The 13,861-nt window shown below is 53.0% G+C and overlaps 1 protein-coding gene across 1 annotated transcript in view; it reads left to right on the forward strand.

Moving 5' to 3' along the window:
• Window positions 1-4,562: 4,562 nt before the first annotated feature.
• The window catches only part of Gdpd5 (glycerophosphodiester phosphodiesterase domain containing 5), an 84,881-nt gene continuing 75,582 nt past the window's right edge, over window positions 4,563-13,861 (forward strand). The window contains exon 1 of the mRNA XM_042690100.1: window positions 4,563-5,301. The gene's annotated coding sequence lies outside the window, so the exon portion shown is untranslated. The remainder of the gene's footprint in view (window positions 5,302-13,861) is intronic.

Raw genomic sequence — 13,861 nt, forward strand, 5'->3', positions numbered from 1 at the left:
TTCTTGACTGTTAAGAATGGTCAGACATTCATAATGAGAAGAGGGGGCCAGTTACTGTCTTTTATTAACTAACACAGACCTTTCCCAAAGCCACCTCCAATATTTCTATCAAGTCAGAGGGGGTCACACAGATTTTCCTCACCAGTCCCTGTTCCCTCTGAGAACCTCAGTCCCTCCTCTGTGCCAGGTCAGCCTTCTGACCCTGCGCTCTCATTCCACCAGCTTCCAGCTTAAAGTCTTCCATGTTCTTCCAACACCTTTGCCTCTGACTCCTCTTCCCATGCTGGCCTAACCTGCAGCCCTTTGTCAGCTGTCCTGGTCACCAAGGGTTGTCTTGCTCCTCTTCTCAAACTCCACCCACCTCTGGCCCACAGTCACCCATGATCTCAGCCACCCAACACACAACCAGGACTTAGGTCCATTCATATCCTTTTTTTCCCCATCCTGGGGCTTGAACTCACGGCCTGGATGATGTTTTTCAGCTTTTTTTTTTTTCTTTTTCTCAAGGCTAGTGAACTTCCACTTTAGCCACAGCTTCACTTTACTTCTGGCTTTTTACTTGTTATTTTGGTAGTTAATTGGAGATGTCTCATGAGCTTTCCTGCCTGGCAGGCTTCAATCTGAGATCCTCAGATCTCAGCCACTTGAGTAGCTAGGATTACAGGCATGAGCCACCAGTGTCTGACTTTCATCTGAACTCTTAAAGCAGCCCCAATCTGTCTTCCTGCCTTAGTCTCCCCTCCAAAGAGCAGCCAGGCCACTCCTGGCCTAACCTCATTCTCCTTACCTAAACCCTCCAGGATACCATCTGCCCTCTGCCCTCTGCCCTCTGCCTTCTGCCCTTAGCATGCCACCCGATGTGTGTGACATCTCCCCCCACGCATCTCCCAGCATGCACAGCCCGACCTTCTCCCTCCATAAGATAGAATTGACATTGGTCTTTGACTGTTCTGCCCCAACATTCCAGGTCTTCAGGCCTCACTGACTAAACATTCCACCTCATTTAATCCTCATCAGCTTTTTGCTGATTATTTGAAGATAGAGTCTCATGGATTTTTCTGCCTGGGCTGGCTTTGAGCTGTGATCCTCAGATCTCAGCTTCCTGAGTCACTAGGATTACAGGTAGGAGCCACCAGCACCTAGCTAGATGGCCTTTTTCATGACAGGTCACCGGCGGCCTAAGGTGAGTGTCTATCTGTGAGGAGAAGGGAGGGCCTGTGCTCACATTGGGCCAGAAGCCTCTGCATGAACCCCCCCCCCCCCCCCCCCCCCCCCGCCACTGGCTAGGGCACAGAGGACGCAGAAACTTCTCGGGAACAGTGGGGCTCACAGAAGAGTCTAGTGTTTACCATCAGCCTCCAGGCTCATGAGTTTCCAGTCATCCCAGCTCTTGTCACTGTCCTAGGCTCTGATCCTGTCACACTGAAGGCCTCTGTGGTCACACACATACAAAAAACCAAACCCACCAGTTACCTCAGTTTCCAAGACCCTGCCCCTCTGGAGGAACAGCCCCAGGGCAAATGTGGGTGTTTGGGACCTGTGTGCTGGTCACCTCCTGGTGACCTGGGGTGGGCCTCAGGGGTCACCGAGGGTCTGTTCTGAAATGCTCCTTTTCTTTCTTTGACATTTTGTTCATCTGAATGCATAGTCACTGAGGTGGCCCTCCCAGCAGACACAGCCAGACAACTTTGCTCTGAGAACCTGCTTCATTTATCTCCCCAAACTTGCCATCTCTAGGTTGAGGACGATGGGTGGGGTACACTGCCACAGAGGGGCTCCCAACCAGTGTGGGGTGGGGGAGACTAGACATAGACATGTATAATTACAGAATCTTTCAGCCAAGGGAACCAGATCAAAGGCCTGCTGTCTGGTGGTGGCTGGTGTGTGTGTGTGTGTGTGTGTGTGTGTGTGTGTGTGTGCAGGTATGCATGTACTTGTGCACACGTGGAGAGAGGTATTATTTCAGAAGGCTTCTTGGAGGTGAAGGCATTAGTCTTGAGAAGAAATGTTCAACAATTGTTTTTTGAGCACCTGCTCAGCGTGCAGTCTCTGTACCTAGCTGTGAGCTACGGCAGCAAAGAAACAAGTGAGCGTTGGGTTTCAAGGCTCTTGCCTTTGGGGAAGCAGGGAAGCAGTTCAGGAAAGAAGAGGGTTGGAAATGGGCTCAGGGAGACAGCAGGAGCAGCCACATGAAGAATCTTCGTGGAGACGGATCACATCCTGCCTGTTGATAGGCAAGTTGATAGAGGGTGATATTGGAGGGGCTGGAATGCCAAGGTAGGGACATATGGCTTAATCATGCTGCCAGCTTGGATGGAGGAGGTTCTGAGGACCCTTACCAAGTTTATTCCAGGCAAAATTGCTGCCTTCCAGGCTCAGGTCCCTGCAATACAGATGCCAGGAGCCAACCTCTAGTTCCCAGTTCCTGGGCCTAGCTGAGATGACTTTTCAACCACCCTACAGTCTGGAATTCAGCCCCAACCATCTTCTCCTTTCTCCTTTTCCTTCCTTCCTTCCTTGCTTGCTTTCCTGTGCCAGTGTTGGAGCTTGAATTAAGGGTCTGGGTGCTGTCCCTGAGCTTTTTTTTTTTGCTCAAGGCTGGCATTCTACCACTTGCACCACAGCTCTAGCTCTGGCTTTTGTTGTTGTTGTTGTTGGAGATGAATTTCATGTACTTTCCTGTCTGGGTTGCTTTTGAATCACAATCCTCAGGTCTCAGCCTGTAGCTAGGATTACAGGCATGAGCCACCAGTGCCAACTTCTTACTTGTTCTTCCCAACAGGCCTTCAGATTGCCTTGTGGACTCTAATAAAGGGAGCAGCAGCCTGCAGGCCAGGTCCCACAAGCCCCTAGTCTTTGGCAGGCCTCGCCCGTAGCCTGTGCCTCTTGGTCTATATGTGTTTATGTTACTTGCTTTTGTGCAAAACTGCATCTTTCCCACATCAACTTGTGGCTTTAAAACTTCCAAGGGATCCCTTCTGACAAGCTGTGAGTCCAAAATCAGGGCTACTCAAAGCTTGAGACTCATCTTGCTGGGCTAGGAATCTTAAGCCTACTACAGTAGAGTGTGGGGTCTTTGAAAAAAGTCTGAACTCCTTACTAGCTGGCCCTTCTGACTCTCTAGATTTTCCAACAGAGTCTGCTGCTTCCTCCCTGGTCACTCCAGGCATCTTGCACTTTTCTGGGTTTCTCTATTGAGCAAAGCTCTCCCGTACTGGCAGGGTTTTGTCTGGATCATAGTTCATTCCTTCTTAGCCTAGCTAATGCCTCTGGCCTGCCCAGCATTGTCTCAGGATAATCTCTGCTGACCAGAATAGGCCAAGGGTCCCCAGAGGTGTTTCCCTGATTCCAAGTCCTTATTTTATCTGTTCCTCCATCATCTGATGCCGGCTGTCTGTCCAGTCCCCTCTGCTAAGCCACAGCATCATGGTATTTTATTTTGTTTTATTTTATTTTTTCATGGATGAGAACTAGAGGTTCAGAGAGGTACATCAACCTTTCAAAGTCATACAAAGTCTGGGAATTCGATAGTGATTGATGGGTAGAATCTTGGGCCAGCCGTAGGATCAGGGACTGGCACATGGCTCCTCTGTGCTTGGACCCCCTCATCATTATAATGGGACTGGAGTGAAGCTTACAGAGGAGCTGTGCTGAGTGGTTCCAATTCCCCTAGCTTCCCAGGCCAATTAGTGGCTTTTACATTGCCCACCCACTGAAAATTCATTCATACATCAAGACTCTCCAGTGTCTGCTGTGCCAGGCCCTGCACAGGGCGCAGGGGAGAGAGAGGGAGAGGAAGAAGAAACAGCTCCCACACGAAGGCGCAGGTGTGGGCGTGGGGAGAGCCCACAGCCCGCAGACACGTCACGATTCGTGGTGTGCTGTCCTCAGATACCTCGGCTCTCGATTTCATCTTTTTGAAACTACCCTGCTTAGCGACGGACGCTAGGAAAAGGGAAGTGTGGAAGAGAGGTCCGCTCTTTTATTTTCAAAAACTTATTTTTCACCGCTTCCTAAAATCTGAACGTTTCCTAGCTCTCAACTCACGTCTGCGCACTGAGCCCTAGAAGGAGGGGAGGCGAGAGAAGAGGGCAACTAGGCATCATTATGGGGGCTGCACCGTGCCGAGGACCCACTTTGCCTCTACCCTGCCGCGCCCAGGCCCACCACAGGCCTCACGCCTGAATCCCGGACAACTCAGCCCTTCCAGCCGGATCCCTTTGATGTCTCTTCTGGAGCTCAGATCTTTAAGAACCCCCAGCTCGCCTATTGTCTTCTGTCCAGCCGGACCTCTAGGCTCTACCCCGCCCGGTCCGAGGTAAGGTCCACGTTCCGCAGAGCTCCGCCCCCTATCCACTCTCTGATTGGCTCCTACTGCCAGACGGCTGGGGGCGGGGAGACCCACGATAGAGAGCAGGCGTGCGCCCCGCCCTTGTCCGAAGCCTCGGGGGGCGTGGTTTCCGACGGTTCCGCCTCCGTGGGCGTGGCCGAGCTCCCCGGCGCTTGGGCGTGGAGCGGCGCTCGCTCGGCTCACCTCGGCTGGGCTCGGCGGGCTTTCGGCCGCGGCTCCGGCGGGGGTGGGCGGCGAGGATGACAGCGGCGAGGGTGGCAGCGGCTGCGGCGCGGAGCTGAACGCCGCGAGCCTGAGCCGGGGAGAGGAGGAAGTGGAGCTGCGGCCGGGAGCTCTGGAGCCCGCCGCCGCGCTCTGGCAGAGCGAACCGCGTCCCGACCCGGGAGGACTTCACCGCGGGGCTCCAGCCGCCGCGCCGGCCCGCCGGCGCCTGCCCTGCCCTGCCCGTCCCGGCTCCGGTCCCGTGCCCGGACTCTCCCAACCCCGCGGTCCGGAGCGGACTGTCGAGACGCTCGAGTCCCGGTCTTGACCCGGTGCGCCGGGGCTGGACGTCCCTGGCCCCGCCGGCGGTGCAGGTTCGTCCCCAGCCTTTCTGTCTGTGTGCCCTCCGCCCCGGGGGTCAGCGCAAGGTGGCCCCGGGCCCCGAGGGCAGAGCAGCCCGGACGCCCCCCAACCCCCTCGCCTCGGGCTTCACGAGAACCGAACCTTCGGCGGCCTCGGACCGAACTGCTCGGAACTTGGAACCGAGCGAGCGCCGGGGAAGCCCCAGGCCGGGTCCATTGCCCCGTGAGAGGGTCTCAGGGCGGCCGGGGCGGCCAGAGCGAGCCACGGCGCCGATCTGCCGGCCGAAGCCGACACCTTCCTCCGCCCTAAGCTGAGGACTCAGCGCTTGCCCCGGAGAGGACGCGGGGACTCTTCTTCCCCGTGGCCGGCGAGGGCAGAGGCTGCAGGTGAGAGCCCCGGATGCGCGGCGGGAGCGGGACCCAGCGCACAGGGCCCCGGCCGGCCCAGGGCCCCAGGGCGTGGAGGGGTCCTTGAGAGGGGCTGAAACTGTCTCGGAGAGGGCGCGAACCAGGGGGAAGAGGGGGGGGGAAGAGCACTCCTTGAGCGCCCATTGTGTGCTGGTCCGTGCCCCACCCTTGCACAAATAGTCCCTCGTTTAAAGCTCAGGATACCTCCTGAGGTAGAAGGTGGTGTGTATCGTTATTGGCACTGGCCGCTGGGGAAACTGAGGCTTAACCGGGCTGAGGGATGCTGCTCCCTTTCCCTCTTGGAGATCAGGCTGGAGAGGATAAAGAGGGAAAGAGTGCCGTCCTAACCTGGGAGGGAGAAGAAAGGAAGTGGGTAAACTGCCTGAGAGTGGCAAGGTGGGGCTACTGGGTCCAAACACTGATCTTGAGGCTGAGGAGGTGTCTTCCCCCTGCTTCTCACTCCTTGGGCTCTTCACCTCCTCTCTCCCGCCCCGCCCCCCCAAAGAAGGTGATCCAGAGTTGAGGGCAGAGATGAGAAGCTTCCTAGCTCAAAGCTTCTCTCCCTGGGGCCCAGGATGGGGAGTGACTACCCCCTGTCCCTGTTGGCACCAGACTTCAGGGTCACCAAGACAAACTGGAATCCCTGAGATGCTGCTCATTGTTAGGGAACTTAACAGTGGGGGTCCCCAGCTGGTGCCCTCCAGAAGTTGGAGGAGATGTGGCCCCTCAGCACTCACCCTGGCTCACCTCCTAAATACTACTAATGGGGAAACTGAGGACTGCTCCCTGAGTGTGGCAATTGCCCCAGGTTCTAAAGCCACTAAGTAATTGAGTCAAAAGTAGCCTTGCAAAAACTTTCCCAACAGCCGTCAAAGTGTCCACTCCCCTCTATTTTCATCCTCTGGGTACAAGGCTGAGATTTTTCCCTGTCCCTAATGAGGTCAAGTGACCATGTATGCTGAGAGTGTGTGTCATTAGTACCAGAGCCTGAGACACACCTCCAGCCCCATAGCCTTTGGCCCAGATTAAAGGCCTGACCTCAATCTCTCTTGGACAGGGGAACTTGCAAGATCCCTCTAGTCCTGGAGGGGTGGGAGGGTTGATTCCAGGTCTTAAGACTGGGGCTGCCAGGGCTGGGGGCAGTGCCAGGTGTCTTAATTCCCAGGCAGGGGTTCCTTCTGCTGCCCTCTGAGGTGTTATGAAAGAGGCTGGCGTGGGCATTTGTTTGGGTGGGGGGTGGGGGAAGGACATATGGCCTTGGTCTGGGCTCTGCGGCCTTGACTGGGGACTTGTTAACCCTTGCTGAGCCAGATCCCTGAAGTCAAAGGGAAATCACCTTGGAAAACCCCTAGGAGGTGGAGCAGAGGAGTGCAGACTGCAAGCTTGTCTCTGGGGTTGGAGGGGTTGGAGGAGCCCAGGAGGTGACTAAGGGGCTTGGGATTCCCCCTTCTCTGCCTCTGTCTGCAGAGTTAAATCCTTACAATAATCCTTGCATCTCAACAAAGCCCCTCTTTGATGAACTAATTTCACACCTGTGATCTCATTTCATGGCATGGCAGGAAGAGTCTGAAACCTGGAGAGAGGCAAAGCCAGGATGGGGGTAGTCTCCTGGTATCTCTTGGATATATCACTTGGAAAGTGGGGGGTCAAGGCAGCCTGCCTTGTTTTATCTACCCAGATAGTGAGGCTTTCCTATCAGCAAACTATCAGAAGGAAATTTCTTGCATTTGCCAAGAATGGGCTTGTTCTTTTTTCTTTTCTTTTCTTTTTTGTTGATTGTGGGGATTGAATTCTGGGCCTGGGCGTTGTCCCTCAGCTCTTCAGCTCAAGGCGAACGCTCTACCACTTGAGCCACAGCACCACTCCCGGTTTTCTAGTGGTTTATTGGAGATAAGAGTCTCATGGACTTTCCTGCCTGGGCTGGCTTTGAACCTCCATCCTCAGATCTCAGCCTCCTGAGTATCTAAGATTATAGGCGTGAACCACCAGTGCCCGGCGTTCTGTTTTTTCTTTTCTTTTCTTTTCCTTTCTTTTCTTTTTTTTTTTGGGGGGGGGGGTCTAGTTGTGGGGCCTGAACTCTGGGCCTGGGCGCTGTCCCCTCAGCTCTTCAGCTCAAGGCTAGCGCTCTACCACTTGAGCCATAGCACCACTTCCGGCTTTTTTGTTTTTGCTTATGTGGTGCTGAAGAATCGAACCCAGGGCCTCGAGCAGGCAAGGCAAGCGCTCTACCACTGAGCCATCTTCCCAGCCCTTCTTTTCTTTTCTTTTTTTTGTTGATTCTGGCACTTGAACTCAGGGCCTAGGCACTATCCCTGAGTTTCTTTTGCTCAAGGCAAGTAAAGCGGTAACGAGCCACAGCCACTTCCTACTTTTTCTGAGTGGTTTATTGGAGATAAAATCTCATGGACTTTTCTTGCCTGGATTGGCTTTGAACCTTGATTCTCAGATCTCAGCCTCCTGAGTAGCTAGGATTACAGGTGTGAGCCATCAGCACCTGGCTGGGCTTGTTCTTAATGTCTGTTGTTTTGTTTTGCTTTTTGATAGAAGATTGAAGACCACACAGGTAAAAACTACTTAGGATCTCTGAGTTTGTTTCTTCAACTATTTGGGTGCCAACTGCCTACCAGGTGGCTTGGAAGTTACCCAGATAAGGTCTAAATGAGATAATGAGCTGGAGCTCAGTGGTAGGCTTGCCTAGCATGTGCAAGACCCTGGGTTGGATCCCCAGTACTATAGGAGGGGTGGAGACAGATACAGATACACCGTGCCTGGCCAAATATCTATTTCCTTCCCTATGAAGAAAAGGAAGCAGGAGTTTTGACCAGGAAGTCTGGGAAATTCTCAGACTTGACTGAGAAGGCAGACTACTTACTATTTATGGGCTGGGAGACCTGAATTTGCTGAGCTCAGGCTTATGTGGGGGGTCAGACTCCATGGGCCACCTCCCTTAGTCTCATCTCTTACAGCATCTGCTTGGGACCCTCACAAGAGACTCCTGGAGTCTGACAATCACACATCACTTGTGGCTTTCTGTGGAGGTGCAATGGAGGGGAGAGTTGGTATGCATTCCCTTGAGCCACTGTCTGGCCTCCCTAGGCACAAGGTACATTGAATAATTTATTGCTCCCCTCACTGAGAGGCAGGCTAGGGAAATAGCTGTGTTCAGGTGAGCTGCTGACCCTCAGTAGAGGTGTGGAATGGCTCCTGTATGTGGTTAGTCTAGGATATAGAGTGTGTAGAGGAGGGGACAGGGCAGGGAGAGAGTGACCTATTGCTAACCTGGATCTCTTCTGTTATTGACCCACAGTCAACAATAGGACCAAGTAGCTGAGCTAGAATCAAGTTGTGATCATCTGTTTCAAAGAGGTGTGGAGGGGAGCGGGAGGAGGTAAGGATGAAGATGCAGGACAGGAGGGTGGTGGGAGAGACCCTTAGGGACTAGAGTGATGAGAAGGCTTGGTGGAGGGGGGGTGGTTTCTGGGCTGGAACTTGCTGTAGACTAAGAGACTGAGTCCTGCTTCTACCACCTGTGAGACTGGGGACAAGACACCTGAACCCACCAAGCCTGATTTCACGCTTTGTATCTTTTTTTTTTTTTTTTTTGTCAGTTGTGGGCCTGAACTCTGGGCCTGGGCGCTATCCCTCACCTCTTCAGCTCAAGGCTAGTGCTCTACCACTTGTGCCACAGCGCCACTCCCGGCTTTTTCTGCTTATGTGGTGCTGAGAGATTGAACCCAGGGCCTCATGCGTGCAAGGCAAGCGCTCTACCACTGAGCCACCTTCCCAGCCCCCACCCTTTGTATCATTAACCTAGCAATACCTACTTCTCCAGAAGGCCACCTGTGTAGCACACAGCCCTGATTGTTCTTAGCAGAGAGCCACTTCCCTGTGAACACGCAACACAGAGTGGACCAGAGGCAGGGGAAATGGGAAGGTATGATAGACATGGGGGAAGACTCAGGCCAGTGACAGCAGGGCTAGGTTTGTTAGGTTAGTAGCAAGGGGAGAGATGAAGAGGGGTGAGTGATCAGATGGGACAGAATTCAGGTTTTAGAGAGCAGTAGGGAGGCCTTTGTAGCTCCCTGTACTTCCTTCGTAAGAGGCAAGCCAGGCCAGGCCCCTGGTTGTGTCATTCAAGTCCTTGCCCACTAGAGCCACTGTATGGCCCCAAGCTTGGAGCCAACTATCATGATCTAAACATGTAAATGTGACTATACATCACTGTCCCTGTACTCCCCTATTCTTACCCGGATTCTGTGTGTCCAGGCTGACTGGGTGTCACATTCTCCTATAAACATTTATGCATCGCCCACCTTCTAGGCATGCTCCTTCTAAATCTCCAGCACTTAATAGGAAGAGTCATAACACCTAGCTACCTTCTGCAACGTTCTACAGTTTGTAAAATGCATCTTTACATTTAGCAATAACAATGATATTAGCAATAGCTGATACCCTGGCATATTTATTATGAGCCAGACAGTATACTAAGCACTTTAGAGAGCTTCCTATTTGCATTACTTCTGGGAAGTAGCTACTGTTATTCCCTGAGACTGGTACTCAGAGAGATGCAGTCTTGCTCAAAGTCACACAGCTAGGCAGTGGGGAGCAGCAAGTCAGATTTGCATCTATTTTTTTTTTTGGTCCAGTTGTGGGGCCTGAACTCTGGGCCTGGGCACTGTCCCTGAGCTCTTCAGCTCAAGGCTAGCACTCTACCACTTGAGCCACAGCGCAACTTCCGGCTTTTTTTTTTCTGCTTATGTGGTGCTGAGGAATCGAACCCAGGGCCTCATGCATGCAAAGCAAGTGCTCTACCACTTAGCCAACTTCCCAGCCCAGATTTGCATCTTTTTGGGTTAGCAGTCTGTAATTTTCTCTGTCACTGAATGGACAGCCATTGAGCTTTTAGGAGATATACTATGTGCACTCCATCTAGTACCTTGAAAGCATTCTTTGCATGAGAAGAACCTGGAGCCTTCTTCCCAAGGCTAGAAAAGGGCAGTACTGGCCTAAGTGTGGGGCCTGGGAAGGAACCCTTGGCTCTGGGTCCTGTACTGGCCGGCTGGTGACCTGTGGTGAATCAACCCTCTCTGTGGTCACATTTGCCTTCTCTGTGGTCACATTTGTCCACATCCATGGTAAGCATCTCCTGCCTTCTGCAGTGTCCTTCATGACCCTGGCAGGAAGAGGAAGAGGAGACCATAGCATAGGGCCAGAGGATGTGGTGTGACAGGCAGCTGTGATTTTGACCTGGCCTCTGTCTGGTCAACAGGGACTATGGCCACTTGAAGGACCGCGCTGGCCTGGGATGCAGGCAGCATGGTCATTAGCTATGATTGGGAGCTGCCTGGGCCAGGCCAAGTTGGCAGGACTGGAAGCTGGCTGGCCTGGTTACTAGGGGGTCATTGGCAGGGCAGCTGGCTGAGCAGCAGCATCAACTCCCTTTGCTACCTCTAGGCATACACCAGGCCTAAAGTTTTGTGGGCCACAGCTTGTCCTTTCTCCTACAGTAGCTGCTGGGGGAGAGACCAGGCCAACAAAGCCCTGCGAGGCCTGGAGACACCTCTGTTGAGAAACCTCTAGGACTCCTCTAAGCAGGTGGCACCCAACCCTCTTTTGCTGCACTGATAGATCTGTAACTTCCATTTGCCAACTGCAGCAGGAAGGGAGTGGGGTGCTGTCCTTGCCAGCCTAGCAGGAATAGACTCTGACATCCCCACTCCAAGTGCCAGGCAGTATACCTGGCACAAAGTAGTCAGGAAAGGCAGTACGACCTGCCCCGGGACAAGTTGTTCAACATTTGCACCTGTTTCTTTACTAAAAGCTAGGCTGGTAATAACAGTCTGTGAGTGCTTAAGAAGATGAAGGGAGAGGTACCCACTGAGGTCTGGCACACAGATCTCCATCAATTCCCTCTAGCTTTTCTCCCTCATTGGCCTCATGAACTAGTGACTCAGGAGCCCATCACAGACCTCAGTGAGTAAACCCTGGAAGGAGGGTGTGGCAAGTAGAAGGGAGGACTTCCCCTTAAGATCTGTTGAGATGCAACATCTCAGTAGCAATTGAGTGAGCAGTAAGGGACCTTGAACTGGGTTCAGGGCCGGGAGCAGAACTATGATTTCCAGGGCCTGGGTGTCTTTTCTGTCTTGGGCAGCAGAAATAACAGCAGTTGGGTGGAGCCATTTGGGATCCAGCCAGCAGATGCTGGGCAGAAACTGTCCCTTCTTAAAATGGGTAGGGAGGTAGCCTTCTTTTGGCCCTACCCCTATACACTCAGCCACATCTAACCACAGGGGGACACCACTGCAGAAGCTGGCCTATAGGGAGACAGATTTGGAACAGATAAACTAATTTTGAGGAGTGAGCTTCTGAGCTAAGCACTGTGGGCCTCAGCTGTCCTATCTGTAAGATGGGGATCAGGGTGGTACCTGCTTTATAGTACTGGTCTACTCAGTGGACTTGAGCTGTTGTTCCAAGCTGAGGGAGAACAGGTGCTTGGGAAGAGTGTTGGAATGGATTATGGGCACAGCATTGCTACTGTGAGGAATAAATGAATGAATGAACAGCCTGAACAGGAGCAATGACAGTGCAGAATATAGCAAGGCCGGCTAGGCACTGGGCCGTCTAGAATAGAGTGGAGAGGGAGTTAGGGTAGGCTTCCTGGAGGAAGTAGTGCTTTGGATGCTGAGCTCAGGCACAGCGAGATCTGCCCTGTGTGTGAGCTCAGAAGGGACTCAGAGGATGGTCCACCCCTAGAGAAGCTGTCAAGAGTGAGGCTCGGGCTGACACAGGACTGCTGGGCTCTGAAGCTCTCTTCCTGCCACCCCACACTGGGACAGCCTGTAACATTCTTTACCAAGGGCAGGAGGAGGGCCAACAAGCAGGTGGGGAGGAAGTAGGGGCCACAGGCCTCAGAGTCCCAGCTCTTCCCAGGCCGGGAGGCCAAACCTCCTATAGAAAACAATCGTCAGGCCTGCTTTGAGTTCTTTTATCTTCCTACTCCCATTGCAGCCAGAGGGGTCTCCAGCTTTCATCCTGCAGCTGGTTAGCTTTTGAACAAGTAGATTCTGGGGGTGGGGGTGGAGGGTGGGGGAAACAATCCATAAAGAAACATCTCACTCTCCCACCCAGGAAGCTTAAAGAGAAAGTCCTCTCCCAGCTACAAGGATCCCCCCCACATCCGTCCCTACCCCCAAGGATCTCAAAGAAGCTGACCCAGAGACAAGCTAAAGTCAGGAGTTCCTCATGCTGCCTCCACTGTGACTGACTAGCTGTGGACTTGTACATTTTGTCTGAATTCTGCCTTCCTGTGAAATGGGGTCAGAGCATGAAAGACCCTTCTTAAAAGGGATAGGTAGAGGTATCCAGGTCTGTGGCTTTCTGGGAAATTTTCCAAAGTCCTTCATGGGCTGTAGCCTGCCATTGCTGGGGTGCTAGCTGTCAAAGCTTTCAGGTGCTTTCCGGGCAGCCACGTCTGGGAGCTGCCTGCTGCCCTCCACATGTGGCATGCAACCACATTGTATGATGCTGTACATCCCTAAGATGGGGAGTCACACCCACACCTCAGGGCCATGTCTCTCCCTACAACCCCCTTGTCCAGAGAAATGTGGGGTGGGAAGAGTTTGTGATGAAACTGGGTTCCAAGGTGCCTGTGCTCCCAGTATCTTCTTCAAGCCTTAGTTTTCCTCTTCTGGAAAATGGGAATAGCAACAGTTTCTGTCTGAAATGAGGCCATGCATGGAAAGCACAGTGCCTGACACGTCACCATAAACAGTGGCAGATCTGGGCTGGACTCAGACCCTGCCCCAGACACTTGTGCCAGGTCTCCAGGATTGCAGCTGAGTGGGGGAGGGGATCACATGGAGTCTAGAGGCCCTTCTCACTATCCCCCATCTCTGGAAGGGATAAGCAAGGCAGCAAGCATTTTGTTTTGCTTGGTTTTGTTTCAGTGGTCAAAGTGTCAGACTCTCCAGAACAATGAAGCCTTGTGCAGACCTGCTTGTTTTCCAACCCAGACACCCAACTGCACCGCCTGCTTGGGGCCCATCCCACCTGGGAGAACTGAAGAATGTCAGAGAGGTGTTTTTGGAGATTTTGTTTTCCATCCTGGGGAGGGTATCCAGGGGACATCAGAGGCCTCTGTGCAATTCCTTACTGATAACTGACTCTACTCAAGTCAGCCACCTGCACCGAGAGCCAGATCAATATAGTAATTTCAGTGTGGCTCAAACCCAACAGATTTCAGAGACAGAAAATGTGTGTGTTAGTCGTGGCTTTATCACTTGCTGGCAATATGACCATAGGCAAGTCATTTGTCTCTGTGACCACCAATGTCTGCCCTGCCCAATACATTAACTAGGAGGGGCTGCCTTGGCTTGTCTGGAAAGTGAGTGAACTGGGAGAGGGAGCTAAGCCCTCCACTGATCTCCCTGTGCTCAGCCAAACCCTTGTCACGTGCATCCTTCCAGTGGCTGCTCTTTGATAAGGTTCCTTCTATTTGGACTTAGAGGAGGCTGAGGGTCAGTTGGGGGAAGACTGGCAA

This window comes from Dipodomys spectabilis, unplaced genomic scaffold (genome assembly GCF_019054845.1).
Source record: "Dipodomys spectabilis isolate Male_0828 unplaced genomic scaffold, ASM1905484v1 ptg000003l, whole genome shotgun sequence".
Classification (NCBI taxonomy): Eukaryota; Metazoa; Chordata; class Mammalia; order Rodentia; family Heteromyidae; genus Dipodomys; species Dipodomys spectabilis.